Source organism: Mytilus edulis, unplaced genomic scaffold (assembly GCF_963676685.1).
Source record: "Mytilus edulis unplaced genomic scaffold, xbMytEdul2.2 SCAFFOLD_308, whole genome shotgun sequence".
NCBI classification, from domain to species: Eukaryota; Metazoa; Mollusca; class Bivalvia; order Mytilida; family Mytilidae; genus Mytilus; species Mytilus edulis.
In genome coordinates this window covers 18,454-23,814 of record NW_027269149.1, presented here as the reverse complement: position 1 = coordinate 23,814, position 5,361 = coordinate 18,454, and the positions used below count along the sequence as shown (strand labels likewise).

Genomic DNA, 5,361 nt, shown 5'->3' with positions numbered 1-5,361 from the left:
ATTTGACAGCCTCCTTTTTCTCTGCAATTTTTACATCTAACTGGCGATGAAGTGCATCTAGACTGGCTTCGATTTCCCGAGCTCTGTTTGCCTCCTATAGATAAACCCCTTTTAACACAGCTAATATGTCTTTGGTGCGTTTAATTTCCAGGACAACCAATTCTGGACGAAGATCGTCATTCTTAATACACCTGTCTGCCTTCTGGATAACATCGCGAATATTTAATAGTAACCGATTCTTCTCTGTATCATCTGCCATTTTGGAAAGTGCAATCACATGATCTATTTACTGCCGTGTAGTTCCGGTAGGAGCGTTCATTGTTTTAATTATTCATAATGTCATTTTAAATAAGATATCTTATAAACTAATAGATTTATCTTATTAACTTATAGAGATATCTTATTTAATTGGTTATAAAGATATCTTATTTAATATATAAGATATCTCCATACGTTAATAAGACATCTTTATTAATTAATAAGATATCTTATAAAGTATGTATTTAAAAGATATCTTTATAATGAAGTAAGATATCTTATAAGATATCTTATTAATTAATAGATATATCTTATTAACTTATAGAGATATCTTATAAAACTAATAGAGATATTTTATTTACTTTCAAATTAAATAAGATATCTTATAAAAATTAAAGATATATAGATTCTTACATTTCTAATGACCAAAAAACCTATTTTAGTTTCATAAAAAAATAAATTCTCCCAACCATGCCTTAAACTACGTCATCCGGTGTTACGCGCCAGCATATTTATACGCACATAAGTCTTTTGTTTAATTTCAAGTATTATCTAAAAAAAACACAATCCAATTCAATTTGAATTCCAACATATTCATATTTAATCACAAAAAGAACATTAAAATAGTTTTTATCAATTGAACGTTGATAAGAAAAAAGAACTTTTTTCGCGTAGAATGAAGTTCACCGCTCACTGAAATAAACACGAGGAGAATGAATGAAGTTGAAAACGGCTGACCACAGTAGTTTATTCATCTTGTGAACTGTCACTCTCGATAACAAATCGGCGTTTCTTCTGAGGAGGCTGAACTGATGGTGATGTATTGTTAATATTGATATTAAATGTCCCCCCATAAATAGGTGCCCCAAAGATATAGTTCATTCCTGAACGCGGTGCATCGTGACTTTGGCTTTGCCCAACCACGAGTTGTGTCTCTGTTTGATGAACTGCTTGACGTCCCATCGTAACCGTCCTCGTTGTCTGCGAAGACTGTATTTGTTGCTCATTTTCATCCTGGTTACCTAAGATGCATTGACGTCCCATCGTAACCGTCCTCGTTGTCTGTGAAGACTGTATTTGTTGTTCACTTTCAGCCTCATGATCCTGGTTACCTAAGATGCATTGGGCTATCTGTTTATGTTTCTGAGGGTTCAGTTTTGATTAAGTGGTGATACTCTGTATGTTTTTGTGTCCAGATATCTAAAAAATCAGTAAAAAAATCATAAACTTTCTAGTATGAACCATATGTGAATTTTTATGAAATAGTGTGGATCTGAGGAAGAAGTAAAGGTGGACTAGAATTTAGAATTGTGAAATATTAAATAAGGGTGTCTCATTGACAGATTGAGGGGTTCTGATCCTGGATCCAACTTACTGTTTTGTCAAATTCCTGTATCCGCTTACACTATGTATGTAACTTTGTAAGCAATTCTCATTTTTTGTAAATTCTTGTGTCCCCCCTAGTCCAAATAATTATGACGTCTCGTTAGGCTATTTTTTTATATTTTTTTTGGGACGCTGTACATTGATGTACGGCGTCCAAAAAATTATAAAAAAATAGCCTTTCAAGACGTCATAATTATTTGGACTAGTGTCCCCCTAGACTTCCTAACACAGTACAGTACAATAATTTGACTAACATGTGTCATGCTCTCAAAGAATTAGCAATTCAGGGTTGCACTTAGACCCTAATGAGATCCACAAATAAAAAATAAATAATCCGACAATTTTAAAAAGGATTTCTTCAATTTTTGTGCTATTTTTACATTTCCTGACCGGTGTGAGAAAAAATATTTCTCCTCACTAGTGAAAAATCTGTTCTTGGCAAGTGATTAATTGAATTTCAATGGTTCAAATTTTGCCGTTATATAGCCTTTTTGTGCTAATGCGGCGTCAGCTGTGTGGCGTAAAGCAACTAACAATGAATCAATGAATTTAATCTTTGATAAAATTAGAGAAACAAATTCCACCGATATGTGTTTCCACTTTCAACAGTTAAATTTTTAATATTGAAAAGCTCAGCAAGCCTTGTGTTTTAAATTGTAAAATTTAACGTTAACTGTCTCGAGTGGAGAATTTCGTAACACTCTGTGAAATCTATATTTTCATATCTCCAGTTACAAAATTTTCTTATCAGATGATTGTTCAAAATTCAATCATGACAAAAATTGAGTGGATGAAAACTGTAATTAATGTAGTCAAGTGGTGTTGTAGTAATATTTTTATGATTAATAACCTGTTTGATATGATTATGTTCAATTCCCTCATCGTCAAGCTTCTGAAGCATAAACCTTCTAGCTGAATGGTTGGTTAGGCGCCTGTTTGTATTGTCATCTAGAGGTTGGTTCTCATCATTTTGATTGTGTTCTTTAATAATACCTACAAGTATATGTACAGTATTAATAATTAAAAGCAGTGATTAAAAGAACATGCTGGTTATACACATGTACAGTGTTTATATGGGGAAATTCAAATATGGTATCAAATTTTCTTGATTTCTTCTGAATTTCCTATTGTGACGTCATGAAAAAAGACAACCATGATGACGTCACTTACATGTATGCCTTCAAATTGATATTTTATTGTGTGTTTTTCTATGTTGTGATGTTATACTATTCAGTTTTGTGTCAGTAAAAGGGAGAAGGTTTGGTACCATTAAAACATTTAATCCCTCTGCAAATGTTTGCACCTGTCCTAAGTCAGGAATCTGATGAACACAACAGTAGTTGTTGTTTGTTTATGCAATTTATACATGTTGCTTGTTTCACTTGTTTTTATAAAAGACCATTGGTTTTCCCGTTTGAATGAATTTACACTTTAAATTTGGGCTCTTTATAGCTTGTGTTATCCAAGGCTACATGTTGAAGGCTGTACCGTGACCTGTAATGGTTTACTTTTATAAATTGTAATTGGATTGAGAGTTGTTTCTCTAGTTTTCGTGCAATTTTCACCTTTCTCGACCGGTGTGAAAAAAATATTTCTCGTCTCTTGAGAGAAATTAGTTCTCAGCAAATGATTGGTTGAATTTCAATTATGACATCAAAATTTCTTGCATTCTTCTGAATTTTATATTGTGACGTCATGAAAAAAGGTGATTGGGTTGAGAGTTGTTTCTCTAGTTGTCGTGTTATTTTCACCTTTCTCGACCGGTGTGAGAAAAATATTTCTCGTCTCTAGAGAGAAATTTGTTCTTGTTCTCAGCAAATGATTGGTTGAATTTCAATTATGACATCAATTTTTTTTGCTTTCTTCTGAATTTTCTATTGTGACATCAGGAAACTAGGTGAATTTAAAAATTTAACTGTTTGAGTGGAGAAATATTGTAATACAGTCTTGATGCAGTTGTGAAATCTATATCTCATTGGCACTCATACCATATCTTCCTATGCATGTACATTGTACCAATAAAGAGCACAACTTTCAGCAAATCTCTCAAAAGGAATATCTCGTGTATTATATTTCTCCAGTCTTGACAGTTAAATTTTAAATATATTCAAAATCTTGGCACGCCTTGCATTTTAAATTTTAAAATTTAACTGTCTCTCGTGGAGAAATATAACACGTAATATGTGTCTTTGTGGCATGTACAAATGTTTTATGCTTGCGTTAAAACTTACATGTAATCTTTTTTTTTAGGTTAAAGGATAGAGTTTATTTTGGATTTTTATCAACCTTAAACAAAATTTTAAGACGGCAGGGTTGATGAATTTTCTGGATATATCGAGAATTTTTTATAAAAAAAGGGGGGAAACATATCAACCAAAGTATTGAGTATTTGACACAGATTATTCTACATGTACATGTATTTAAACTATCCTTGTTAGTACAATGGTCAGTACACTCATCTACAGATGAGGGATCTGGGTTCGATTCCTGGACTTGGAGTTTACATGTAGAGTCAAAATGTGTCTATTTACTCTTGCTTAAATTTGAATAAAAATGTACAAGTAACTTAATTTGACCATTGTTGAAATTTTAATTATCAACATGTTGTTCACAGTTCTACCTTCATATTGGTAAATACTCAATGATGACTTTCATTTTTTTTTTAATTTCAAAACTAAACTGATTTATAAAAGAAACAGATTAAACAGTTATCGGTCACTGTTGACAAATAGGTTTCTCAAATCTTTCTCCAATCAATGAATTTGGGAAAACCTGCACATTTCTTGAGTGGTGTGAGTAAACTATTTTTCACCACTAGTAAAATATCTGTTCTAAATCAAAATTGATTATGACGTCATCATGTTTTGTTTTTTTCAGAATTTTCATATTGTGACGTGGGGGAAAAAGCGACCTTGCCTGATGACATTGCATAAAGGAACACAAGTTTCTAAAAATCTTTGAAAAAGAATGATACAAATCATTAAACAAACTAATTTCGACACTATAAGTTATAACTCGTGTATTACAATATTTCTCCACTCTCGACAGTTAAATTTAATTATTTAAAAAGCTCGGCAAGCCTCGCTCTTTAAATAATAAAATTTAACTGTCTCGAGTGGAGAAATATTGTAATACACTTGTTGCAGTGTATGAATCAATATATACATTAATAACAAGTAAATGTACCTGTTTACAATATTTTATTACCTGTATTTAAAGCCATTTTCTTCATGAATTTTCCTAATTTATTGATACCAATTCTTTGTGCCTTAAACCAAAGGGCTGACTTGTCAGGGTTGTTGTTCTCCTGAATGTAGAAGGGATCTTCAGGCTTACTATATTTTGTAGGTCTTTTTGACTTGTAAAGCTTTTATGCAGCTACAGGACATTTTGTTTGATCAGTTGTGGCCCAGGCCCTTTGAGGAATTTCTCTTGTGTTTTTCAGATTTGCTCCAGTTCTTGTTTTAGTATTTCTCTCGTTCATTTGCAAGTATTCCTGACTTTTAGAGTCTTTACATAGTTGGACATCCCCCCATGTCATCTGATAATGTTCAGTTACACCACGTAGGCCAAAATATATTGTGTTAAAAAACCAGAGAGTGTGCAATAGAGTTGTAGGATTGGACAAGCCCAGCTGCCCAGTTTTAAACATTGCTTCAATGTCATCATCAGTGAGTGTTTCAGCTCTTTTATCACCATTTCCTTTACCCATTTTTT

General features: G+C 32.5%; 1 long non-coding RNA gene across 1 annotated transcript; it reads right to left on the bottom strand.

The window, feature by feature from the left end:
- Positions 1-698: 698 nt before the first annotated feature.
- On the bottom strand, positions 699-5,005 carry LOC139509595 (uncharacterized). Its single transcript, XR_011661754.1, has 3 exons — positions 4,852-5,005; positions 2,495-2,637; positions 699-1,458 (listed from the first exon to the last, which is right to left on the bottom strand). It is a non-coding gene; the product is annotated as an uncharacterized lncRNA (long non-coding RNA).
- Positions 5,006-5,361: the final 356 nt, after the last annotated feature.